This window comes from Podarcis liolepis (assembly GCF_965112155.1).
Source record: "Podarcis liolepis genome assembly, chromosome: 2".
In the NCBI taxonomy this organism is placed as follows: Eukaryota; Metazoa; Chordata; class Lepidosauria; order Squamata; family Lacertidae; genus Podarcis; species Podarcis liolepis.
In genome coordinates this window covers 104,087,931-104,100,592 of record NC_139555.1, presented here as the reverse complement: position 1 = coordinate 104,100,592, position 12,662 = coordinate 104,087,931, and the positions used below count along the sequence as shown (strand labels likewise).

The 12,662-nt window shown below is 45.8% G+C and overlaps 2 long non-coding RNA genes across 2 annotated transcripts in view; one reads left to right on the top strand and one right to left on the bottom strand.

Annotated features, from left to right (window-relative positions):
• The window catches only part of LOC310702212, a 610,091-nt gene that overhangs the window by 32,639 nt on the left and 564,790 nt on the right, over positions 1-12,662 (top strand). The window lies entirely within an intron of this gene.
• The window catches only part of LOC310702171, a 93,169-nt gene that overhangs the window by 29,070 nt on the left and 51,437 nt on the right, over positions 1-12,662 (bottom strand). The gene's annotated exons all lie outside the window — the stretch shown is intronic.

Below are 12,662 nucleotides of genomic sequence, written 5' to 3'. Positions count from 1 at the left end.
GAAAACAAATAATAAGAATAAGAATAATTTATTATTTATACCTTGTCCATCTGGCTGGGTTTCTCCAGCCCCTCTGGGCGGCTCCCAACAGAATATTAAAAATACGAAAAAACATCAAACATTAAGAACTTTCATCACCTCCATTATTATTATTATTATTATTATTATTATTATTATTATTATTATTATTATTCACACCCCACCTTTCCACTGCAAATTTGGTTCTCAGGGCAGCTTGCAGCAGTTTTTTTAAAAAAACAAAACAAAACTTTCCCCCCATATGGGAATGATCACCAGAGAGACTCATGAGACGCAGAAGGTAATAAATATAAGGACTCGCAGAGAAAGGTGCACATTCGATGAAATTCGTGTTTTCCATTTATTTCAAATATAAAAAGAGGCAAAAGGATCCTCATTGCACCTGAGGCACAAGAAGGTTTCTGGAGAGGATTTGTGAATTTGTGATATGCTTATGCACAGCCATGGGTGCATTATTGCACCAAATTAAGCTGTACCATTGGTGTTGTAATACCGCAGACTGGACTCTAGTTCTGTTTTCCTGTTAAACCCCTTTTTATTGAAAAACCAATACTGGGGGGAAACACATTAAAAAAATAAAAATAAAATTACGCGTTACTGAAGAGTTTCTTTTTAAATCCACCTGCTGTTGGATTCATCCGTGTGTGTTTTTAAAAAGTGGTTTTTATTGGGTTTGTGTGTGTGTTTGGATTCATTCGTTCTCTGCTCACTTCAAAAGACGAGAGGGTGATGTTCCTTGGGGTTTTAAGTTGCACTGGGAAAACAATAAGGCATCAACAGCGGTTCAAAACATATACCTCAGCAGCTGCAGTGAAATTGCGCCTTAGGCTATTGTCCTTGGGGGAAAGACTATATAGCTCAGTGGTAAATCACATGTTTTTCACAGAACTGCCCTGCCGCCGCCCCAAATCAATTCCTTGCTTCTTCGAGTGGGGCTGGAAACAGATTGGCCAGATTTTTCTTTTAAAAGGGACAGGGATCTTTCACCCGTTAATGGGTGCAGAATAGGAGTGGGGAACCCTTTTCACCCTGAGGGTAGGCAATGTCTGGAGGGACATATGAGCAGGGCCAGAATCAAAATATTTCCTTCAAAGGCTGGACAAGGTTACATTTAAGATCCCTTCCAACTCTAGGATTGATCAACATGAGGAGCAGGTAAACTATTTGGACTGTTCCGCAATTGCATCCCACCAGAATCTTGGAAGAACTAGGCCTTCAAGGATTATAGAATGGGCACCAGGCAAATATGCTTGCAGAGGGCATTCTGCAATAAGAGAAAGCCCTGTCCTCTAGTGGCCTACCATCTCATATCTGAAATGCGGATGATGATGATGATGATGATGATGATAATAATAATAATAATAATAATAATAATAATAATAATAATAATTGTAATAATTTTATTATTTATACCCCAGCCATCTGGCTAGGTTTCCCCAGCCGCTCTGGGCGGCTCCCAACAGAACACTAAGAACAGAATAAAACTTCAAACATTAAAAACTTCCCTAAACAGGGCTGCCTTCAGATGTCCTCTAAAAGTCAGATAGTTGTGTATTTCCTTGACATTTGATGGGAGGGCATTCCACAGGGCGGGCGCCACCACCGAGAAGGCCCTCTGCCTGGTTCCCTGTAACCTCACTTCTTGCAGGTGTTGTAAACAAAAATTGCCCTTTTCCTTTATGGGGTATCCAAGAGCCCATATAGAGTCCTTACATAGGTTCCCTATTGGTAGGAGAAAATAACAGAGGCCAACCAGAGAATATTGAGAAGCAAAGAAGCAAGAAAGCTTGGCCTTTATTGATCTGTTGCAACAGGGTGCTCCCCTCACCCGCAGGAGAGAGGAGGGACCCAGAACAATGCCGTGCAAGGCCTTATAAAGACTTTTGAAATTGCCACCCTGTAGATCAAGACCACCCCCAGAAACATCATACATACATCACAGAAGGGGTGTAACCTAAGACCACCCCTCAGATACATCACACCTACATCACAGAAAAGGCGGTCTAAAACAGATATTTGTATGCTGTTTTTCTCCTGTCATTGTTTATCTCCTGTCTGTCAGGTTACTTGATTGGATTGCCTGGGTAGCCTGGCCAGTCTTTTGTACAGTGGTGCCCCGCAAGACGAATGCCTCGCAAGACGGAAAACTCGCTAGACGAAAGAGTTTTCCGTTTTGAAGGTGCTTCGCAAAATGAATTTCCTATGGGCTTGCTTCGCAAGACGACAATGTCTTGCGAGTTCCTGCTGGTTTTTCCCCCTCCCCCCTTTTTCTAAGGCGCTAAGCTGCTTATCAGCTGATCCGATCAGCAGATAAGCCGCTAAAAGCCACTAAAAGCCGTTAATAGCGCTAATAGCGCTAATCCGCTAATCCGTCAATGGGCTTGCTTCGCAAGACGAAAAAACCGCTAGACGAAGAGAATCACAGAACGGATTCTTTTCGTCTTGCGAGGCACCACTGTAATGATAAATACTTTGTTCCTGGGCCAGGTCACAGGCTCACACCCTATTCATATCTTAAATGTGCCCTTAAGACAGGATTTGTGAGGAAAGAGACAATGGGGAGATGTCCCACTTTGACCTTGCAGAGAAAACATTTGCTCAGGTTAGGAATCAAAATGGTTCCAGGTCCGTCTTCCTGTGCTGATCTATGTATGTGCTTGGTTGGTATGTTTAACAACATTACCATCTATCTAAGACCTCAAAATTCCTATCACACAGGGAGGGAACCGCCAGAAGCCCCTCGGAGCTGGACCTCAGTGTCTGGGCTGAACGATCAGCATATTCCTGGGATCAGATGGGAATTGCTTATGCAATCCCCACCATTGCACCCCCATGTTAGGAAAAAGGTCGCTGAATTTTTTGCCTGTCGTGCAGTTGTTCCAGAGACTCAGCTCGGGGAGAGAGGGGGGTTAAAGAAAGGTAATAACAGTTTTGGACTTTGAGCATGTGGCTGCTTTATCAGCCCTGAAACTGGAACAGCAGCATTGTGCTGAAGTTCCTTAACAGCGTGGAGGTTTATTGCTGGGTAGCTCAGTCAGAAGAGCATGAGGAACTTAAGGGTCGTGGGTTCAAGCATTGCAGGGGGTTGGACTAGATGACCCTTGGAGTCCCTTCCAACCCTACAATTCTCTGTTTCAGTTTCACATTGATATACCTGCCACATTTTATTTTTTATTCTCAAGGAGCTCAAAGTGGCATACATGGTTCTCCTGCTCCCCATTTCATCCTCACAACAACCGGGTGAGGTAGGTTAGGCTGAGAGAGGTATGTATGGCCCAATATCACCCGGTGATCTTCATAGCTGTGTTGGGATTTGAACCCAGGTTTCCCAACACTCTAATCATTACACCACACTGGCTGACAAAGGAAGGCCGACAAACACTGCAAATTCTTGCTAGTTTCCCTAAGACCGATTTACCGTATTTTTCGCCCCATAGGACGCACTTTTCCCCCTCCAAAAATGAAGGGGAAATGTGTGTGCGTCCTATGGGGCGAATGCAGGCTTTCGCTGAAGCCTGGAGAGCGAGAGGCATCGGTGCGCACCGACCCCTCTCGCTCTCCAGGCTTCAGGAAGCTATCCGCAAGCCTTGCAAGCCCGGTGGGAGTTCCCGCGGGCTCACAAGGCTTGCGGGCAGCAGCCTGCAGCCCCCGCGAGTGTCCGCAAGCCTTGCGCGCCCGGCAGGAGGTCCCGCCGGGTGCACGAGGCTTGGGGCAGCAGCCTGTCGCCCGAAGCACGGGGAGCCCTTCGGAGGGCTCCCTGTGCTTTGGGTGAGTGTCTGCAAGCCTCGCGCGCCCGGCAGGAGGTCCCGCCGGGTGCGCGAGGCTTGGGGCGGCAGCCTGTCACCCCGAAGCACGGGGAGCCCTCCGGAGGGCTCCCCCTGCTTCGGGCAGGTGAGCGCAAGGCTTGGGGCGGCAGCCAGGGCTGGGGGGGGGGGATAATTTTTTTTAATTCATTTCCCCCCCCAAAAAACGAGGTGCGTCCTATGGGCCGGTGTGCCCTATAGGACGAAAAATACGGTATACAAATTTGATGGCCCTTCAGCGACATCCACTTTTGAAAGGCCTTCATTTCCCCTTAGGCAGTTTCAACACAAAGGGAAGGGAAACATTACTCCTTTCTTGAGACAATTTTTTTATACATGGGTAATCTAACCCACTTCATAAGAAGGCAAAGGATTGATCCTGTTTTATAACTGGATTTGGATGAAGGCAAGTGGAAACAAATGCCCTTTAATTATCAGGCTCAGCAAGGACAGAAAGCGTGGTTAATAGTTTCTGAACTCTGCCCATAGCACCATAACTTTCACCTGTTAAAAACCTGCTATAAAATCTTTATGAACCAGCTTAAATGGAGGTTGCTTCTGGGGAAGTGGTTTCCAAACTCCCCCCCCCCCCCCCGGACCACTTGAAGATCGCTAAGGGTCTTGCTAGACCACTTAGCGATTCTTCTGCCTCTTGTAGCCACTATAATGCACTGTGCTAGTTGCCGCGTGATTTTTAATGGCATTTTTATTGCTTCTTTTATTATATCTTGCATTTCATTGTAGAATTCAAATTGCAATACAATATAAGAAATAAAAGAAGCAATAAAAACGCAGTTAAAAACCAATAGACATATTTAATGTGCCATCAACCTGCCTTCAACCGCAAATCAGGAAACATGTTGCACACCACCTAAATGAAGTCCACTGGCCAATAATCAATAATCAGCATCTGTGGATTTTCTTGGGTGTGTGTTGTGCTGGGGAAAGATCAAACTTCAGTGGCAGAGCACATGCTGCAATACCCAGCTTTTCCAGCAAAAAAAAGAGAACAGATCAGGCAGCAGTTGATGGGAGAGACCTCTGCCTGAGACTCCACAGAGTTGCTGCCAGCCCTGGTGGGAAATACTGGGTTAGATGCAGAAATCGTTTGACGTGGACCGTATGTTTAAAACACCGTGATGCCCTACTACTTTACTATCCTCCTCCTCCTCCACCATCGGCACCTTAATGCTGAGATTAAGGTAAATCCTTTATTGCGTTTCCTGCAAGGATTGTCCCTCTTAAACCCTCTTAGACTGGTTGCAGGAATTACAGTTTCCCAAGCAAAATGACAGTTCACTTCTGAGTTATGCAGGCCACATGTATTGGGGCATGTGTAGCAACACTCAACTTCCCCGGCCATTGGCCATGCTCGCTGGAGCAGGTGGGAGGTGTGGTTCACTGACATCTGGAGGGCCAAAGTTTCCCCATACCTGTACCGGGGATGAATTTACATGCGTATTTTGGAGCAAGGGTGGGAAGCCTGCCACCCTTGGAATACTGATGGACTACAATGCCCAGCATCCATGCTCACTGGCCACACTGGCAATAGGACAGTAGTCCAACAACATATGTAGGCCCGCAGGTTTCTCAACCCTGACCTAGATACAGATAGGTAGCCGTGTTGGTCTACCATAGTCAAAATAAAAAAATTCCTTCCAGTAGCACCTTAAAGACCAACTAAGTTAGTTCTTGGTATGAGCTTTCGTGTGCATGCACACTTCTTCAGATACAATGAAACAGAAGTTGCCAGATCCTTCTATATAGTGAGAAGGTGGGGAGGGGTATTACTCAGAAGGGTGGTGGGAATGGGAGATTGGCAGATAGCTGAGATGAGCCTATTGACGACTCTTAACGACTGCAATAGGTCTTACAGGAAAAGGCAAGGGGTGAGAAGGTGAAAAATGGCTTAGTCATGTATAATGAGATAAGAATCCAATGTCTTTGTTCAGACCAGGTCTCTCCATGGTTTTAAGTTTGGTAATGAGTTGCAATTCAGCAGTGTCTCTTTCCAGTCTATTTCTGAAATTCCTTTGTAGTAAAACAGCTACTTTGAGATCTTGTATAGAATGTCCTGGGAGATTGAAGTGTTCTCCTACTGGTTTCTCTGTTTTGTGATTCTTGATGTCAGATTTATGTCCGTTTATTCTTTGGCGTAAGGTTTGGCCTGTTTGTCCAATATAGAGAGCTGAAGGACACTGTTGGCATTTGATGGCATACACAATGTTAGACGATGAGCAATTAAATAGTCCCGAGATGGTATGTGTGATGTTGTTGGGGCCAGTAATGGTGTTGTCCGGGTGTATGTGGCAGCAAAGTTGGCATCTGGATTTATTGCAGGCTCTGGTGCCAGTGTCCGTGTTAAGTCTGGTTGTAGTATTATTGTGGGTTAGGAGTTGTTTAAGATTGGGTGGCTGTCTGTAGGCAATGAAAGGTCTTCCTCCCAGAGCTTGAGAAAGAGAACTGTCATTGTCCAGGAGAGGTTGTAGATCTCTGATGATGCGTTGTACTGTTTTAACTTGGGAGCTGTATGTGATGGCTAGAGGTGTTCTGTTATTTTCTTTTTTGGGTCTGTCTTGCAGCAAGTTCTCTCTGGGTATCAGTCTGGCTCTGTTGATCTGTTGTCTAACTTCATCTGCTGGGTATTTTAGTTCTGAAAAGGTTTGCTGCAGATCTCTTAGGTGAGAGTCTCTGTCTGTAGAATTGGAACAGATGCGGCTGTAACGTAGTGCCTGGTTATATACAATGGACTGTTTGGTATGTTTGGGATGGTAGCTAGAGGCATGTAGATATGTTTGTCAGTCAGTTGGTTTACGGTATAAGGTGGTGTCTATGCGCCCATCCTGTATTTTTATAGTAGTGTCCAAAAAATGTATTTCTTGCATGGATTGATTCATTGTTAGGTTGATTGTGGGGTGAAAATCATTAAATTTCTGGTGAAAGGTGTCCAGGGTCTGTTGACCATGTGTCCAGATGATAAAAATATCGTCAATGTATCGCAGGTACAAGAGAGGTTTGAGTGGGTAGGAGTTTAGGAAACGTTCTAAATCTGCCATGAAGATGTTGGCATACTGTGGGGCCATGCGGGTGCCCATTGCTGTGCCGCTGATCTGAAGGAACAGGTCATCACCGAATTTGAAGTTGTTGTGGGTAAGGACAAATTGGCAGAGTTTGGTGGCAAGGTCCGCTGTGGTTTTATCTGAAATGGTGTTCCTTATAGCTTGTAAACCATCGTTAAACCCTGACCTAGAGTAAACTTTGTGCTACGCCTTCTCAGAATATTGTATAAAAGCACCCCCCAGTGGTGAAATTATGTTTCTGAGCCTGCAGTAGGTGGATACTGGATGTAAGTTGACATATTTATTAGTATATACTGTGCCATTTTTGAGCATGGTGCTTTGCAGTGTACCAGAGGAGCAGAGGGTAAATGACTGGGTTGAGAGTTAATTAAAAAAAAGATTTGATGGGGGGGGCAGGGTGCACCCTAACCCTTTGGGAATCTTTCTTTCTCTTTTTTGGTATTATTCTCTATGGCATGGGTCATAAACCACTTTGAGGTGTTTGTTTGTTTTACAATCAAGCAGTGTATAAATTTTAGGTAAAGGTAAAGGAACCCCTGACCATTAGGTCCAGTCGTGGACGACTCTGGGGTTGCGGCGCTCATCTCGCTTTACTAGCCCAGGCAGCTGGCGTACAACCTCTGGGTCATGTGGCCAGCATGACTAAGCTGCTTCTGGCGAACCAGAGCAGCGCATGGAAACCCTGTTTACCTGCCCGCCAGAGTGGTACCTATTTATCTACTTGCACTCTGACGTGCTTTCGAACTGCTAGGTTGGCAGGAGCAGGGACCGAGCAACGGGAGCTCACCCCGTTGCAGGGATTCGAACCGCCGACCTTCTGATCGGCAAGCCCTAGGCTCTGTGGTTTAACCCACAGCCCAACCCGGAAACAATAAAACAACAAATAGGGGAGCAGCTTTCTTGTATTGTTGTCTATGACAGATTTCCAAATGTGAATGTAGGTCCAAAGAATAAGGGTATTTTTGGGTCTAGTCAAGAAGTTAGGACAGGGAAGTTAAGAGAGCTGGGAATTGTGTGCATGTGTGAACTGGTGGTCGGGTGGGAAGTTATAGTTCATTGAGATTAGTGCAGTGAATATATATATATATATATATATATATATATATATATATATATATATATAGTTACTCAGTCCCTTTGAGTTAATGGGATCTGCTTGTCAAATAAATGAAACATCGCAGTACCATTGTAAAGTTGAGGGGGTGGTAGGAGCAAACTGACAACTGAAGTAAGGATGAGCCTTTCAGAAGGAAGGGAGTCATGTCTGAACATATGCACAACTCAGGTAAGTTATGTGTCTGTGTCTGTTTCTCAGACTCATTCAACAGGGTGGAAATATTGTAGGGCTAATTTATCACTACTGCAGCAGAGCTAGCCTGAACACCAGCTAGTGCCACAAAGTGTAAATAGAAGGTGGAAGAATCTTGTGGGGTTTTTTTTAGCCAATCCAGACACACAGAGAGAGCAGGAAATCCTGACAAGGGGAATACTTTTGTCCATTATTGATCCTGGCTCCTACCTTTGGAAGATGGCTCCCAGTTCTGGACCAGATTTGTCTATGCCTGTAAATTATATATAATGGGATTTAAATTCCTCCCCCCCCTTAGAAAAGGATAGGTTATGTCTGGCAGCATCATAGCTGTCAACTTACAGATTTGAAAATAAGGGATCAGCAGCCAAAATAAGGGATTTTAGACAACCAGCTGAAATATGAAGTTAAAAGGGACCAGATAATTTCGGAGAGCAGCGCCGGTTTTTAGCCCTTCGTTTCCAGAGGTTGCTGCTCAAGACACCAGCTGATGAAACACTGCAATTAAACAACTACAAGCAGCAACCACTTTTCGTGCAAAACGAAGTCCAAGCTACGTAGATGCTGCTGCAGTTCTGTATCTTTTCTCTCGTGCTCCATCTGCAGCTCTCAGTTCCATCAGGCGGGGCGGGAGGAAGGGGGGCGGGGAAATAGCGCCTGAAGTAAACCCGTAGATCAGACCATCTATGCCAGGGGTCTGCAACCCGTGGCTCTGGAGCCGCATGTGGCTCTTTTACACCTTTGCCGCGGCTCCGGGGCGGATACTAGCGAGGGGAGGAGGCGCATTGTGCGCCCCAACACTCCCCACTGTGGCGGGCGCTATACTGGCTGTGACGTCACATGGGGGCGGTGCGTGCGTTAGTCACCCACCGTCCCAACGTCACCTTCCCGCCCGCCCGCTCGCTACATTGTAAGGGGCATGTACGCTGGTCACTGCATTGAAAGGGGGCATGTACGCTGGTCACTGTTTTGAAGGGGAGTGAAGAACACACACACACAAAAAGGTAACTTGGTAACTTGTTAACTTAACGTTTATTTCTATGAGGAGGAGTAATTCTGAGGGGTCAAACAAAGAAATAATAAAAAAGTGACAAAAAAGTTATTTTTATAATGATGAGTTTTGCAGCTCCCAGGTTTTTTTTCTTTGGAAATGGGTCCAAGTGGCTCTTTTTGTCTTAAAGGTTGCAGACCCCTGATCTATGCTCTTCTACCACTACAAATCTATGGGAGAAGCACTTGCGGCCCTTCCTCCGCTTTCCCCCTCTATGGTTAGCCCTTGGAACACCTGCCCGCGCCTGTGCCTCTGCCTCCGCCTCCTCCTCCTCTCTCTGAACTGCTTTCTCTATGGTTGCCCTCGCTCTCCTCTCAAGGCTCCTCATCAATTCATAGGCCGTGCCAGGCTACCCATCTCATTTGGGTCCTTCGGCGGCGCAGCCGAAGTACATCCTAGTGGGAGCGGCGGTGATGGGCAGAGGGGAGGCCCCAGGCAGAGATGCTCAGTTCGGCGGCTGCGAGGAGTTATGACCGCAGTGCCTGGAGACAGACAGCCAGGACGTTTATCTGCAGTGGTGACCAAGGGAGGAATGACTTCTGAGAGGGGTGCAGAGAGAAGAAACACCATAGTGCCTCTGCATCAGCACAACCAGACGTCTTCATCTGCCCCAGCTGCAACAAAATATGTCTCTCCCTTATCGATCTTTATAGCCACAGCAGACATTGCAACCTTCCAACGGTTCAACTCACCCCTCCATTGTCTCCCGAGACAGATGGATGCAAACCAATGTGTTCAGTGGTTTAAACATTTTTGTCAGGCTCAGTCTAGATCAAAGCCTTGTGCAACTTCACGCTGAAGCGCTGCGAATGTAACTATACATGTATTAACTGTTATGTACTGAAGTTCTCACCCTGGGCCAGCAGGGGGATACTGTAGATAGTTTTCACTTAGGTCCACATATGCAAATAAGGGATTGAAAGTGACGTTCAGTGATTGGATAGTTACGGAAAATGGTTACTGTTGTGTTGTAGTGGAGCTCTATATAAGCAGGCTGGCTGAACCCTTCAGTTCAGTTCTGTTCTGGCCTGTGAATTAATTAGAGCTGTTTGAAGAATCGCTGTGTCCTCTGATATGTTCACCCACAACTTAACATTAACTTACAGCTGCACTTGCTATAGCCACTAGAAGACAGTAGACCCGAAGCAGTTCTGGCAGCAGCGACACTAGAACTTTTCCTTGGTGCAAGAGTGCAAAACAAACCATGATCCTGGGTTTGGATGCTGTGCTAAACTAGCTTCCTCGTGGTTCATTTACCTGCTCAGGTGAAGGTGGGTTGAAGTGGGAGGGCTTGGGCTGTGGGCATCGATATGCAACTCATACACAGGGCAGGCTTGCCTGGGGATGTCCAGGGCAGGATTTGCTTTTGTCTTCTTTGCCAACACAAGGTGTTCTAAGGATAATTGGCATCCTTGCCAAATGGCTGTTATGAAATGAGGCCGGATGGAGCAAGGATCGCCAACACTCCCAGGTGTTCATGGGACCCCATTAATCACCGTATTTTTTGCTCTATAAGACGCACCAGACCACAAGACGCACCTAGTTTTTGGAGGAGGAAAACAAGAAGAAAAATATTCTGAATCTCAGAAGCCAGAACAGCAAGAGGGATCGCTGCGCAGCGAAAGCAGCGATCCCTCTTGCTGTTCTGGCTTCTGGGATAGCTGCGCAGCCTGCATTTGCCCCATAAGACACACACACATTTCCCCTTACTTTTTAGGAGGGAAAAAGTGAGTCTTATAGAGCAAAAAATACGGTAAGTATCTCAGCCACAGGGGGAATATTGTGAACAACGAACGGGCGAGACACATCAAAGGATTTGCCCTCCCAAAATTAATAATGGGGAACTGAATCTCACGACCTTATTCTCCTTTTGAGATTCTGCATCATTCAAAGATTCTAAATATCACCACCATCATTATTAATGCATTTGTATCCTATCTGGCTTCTGAAAAGCAAGGTGGAAGCACCCAGGCGCTCTTTTATCCAGCTGGCTGTTCCAGACAGCTGGCTGCATTATACATCCTTGGATTGTGAAGCGCTCTAATACGATTTCACGATTTCCACCGAAATAGCGAAGATGGCAGATGAATTCTTTGCAGGGCTGGGGCCTTGGAAGTAGCTTCACAATGTTGCTGACCTGAACCTGACCCATAAGTCACTAGAGGCTAATATACCTGACCAGAGTAATGAGGGCAGCTGTTTGCCTGGGTTTAGCATCTTTCCAATGACAGTATATGGGTTCCCTCGAGGAATGATCTTTGGACTCAAGCTCAAGCTACATTAGTAAAAGAAAAAGAAGTTATAAATGCGTTTTAACATTTTGACACCAGATGGTGCTGTAGAGCTGAAATAAGAACTCTATGAAATTTTCCATTGCGAGCTTTAAAATGGTTTTCTCCAGAGCATTTTCAGAGCTTTTTTTATAAAAAAGCTGTGTAGATGCAGCCTCTCTTTCTGCCTCACACACAGAAACAGAAAGGGAATTAGACAAAGGCTGCTTTTATACCACACATTGAAAGCCACTTTCCGAGCACAATTCAAAGTGTTGGTGCTGACCTTTAAAGCCCTAAACGACCTCAGTCCAGTACACCTGAAGGAGCGTCTCCACCCCCATCGTTCAGCCCGGACACTGAAGTCCAGTGCTGAGGGCCTTCTGGTGGTTCCCTCACTGCGAGAATCCAAGTTACAGGGAGCCAGGCAGAGGGTCTTCTTGGTAGTGGCACCCGCCCTGTGGAACGCCCTCCCACCAGATGTCAAAGAGAACAACAACTACCAGACTTTTAGAAGGCATCTGAAGGCAGCCCTGTTTAGGGAAGCTTTTAATGTTTAATAGACTATTGTATTTTAATATTCTGTTGGAAGCCGCCCAGAGTGGCTGGGGAAACCCAGCCAGATGGGCGGGGTATAAATAAAATAAAAATAATGATAATGATAATGATAATAATAATAATAATGATAATAATAATAATAATAATTACTACTATTACTTTTAAAAAATTGTGGCTTTTCCGCACAGAATTCTGGGAGCTGTAGTTTGTTAAGCTGTCGTTGGTTAGGAGCCCCTCTTTCCCTCACAGAGGCTGCAGTTCTCAGATTTCCTCTTGAAGATGCATTGATTGTTAAACCACTCCAGTAATTGCAGCTCTGTGAGGGGCACAGGGGGCCCTCCTGTATAGAAACTAGCCAACTATTATGAAGATAAAAGTTACATTTTTGCTCTGTCCACTTTCTTCTCTGATTGTGTCCACCGCCAGCAGAACATTGCCCAGATAGGAATGTGGCTCCTGGTCTCCCTCTCTATGCTTTCTTTCTCCCTAGATGGGTCCTGGGAGGAGATCCCAGTGTGCAACTCTTAATGAAAAGGTGGTCACCTGGAGGGA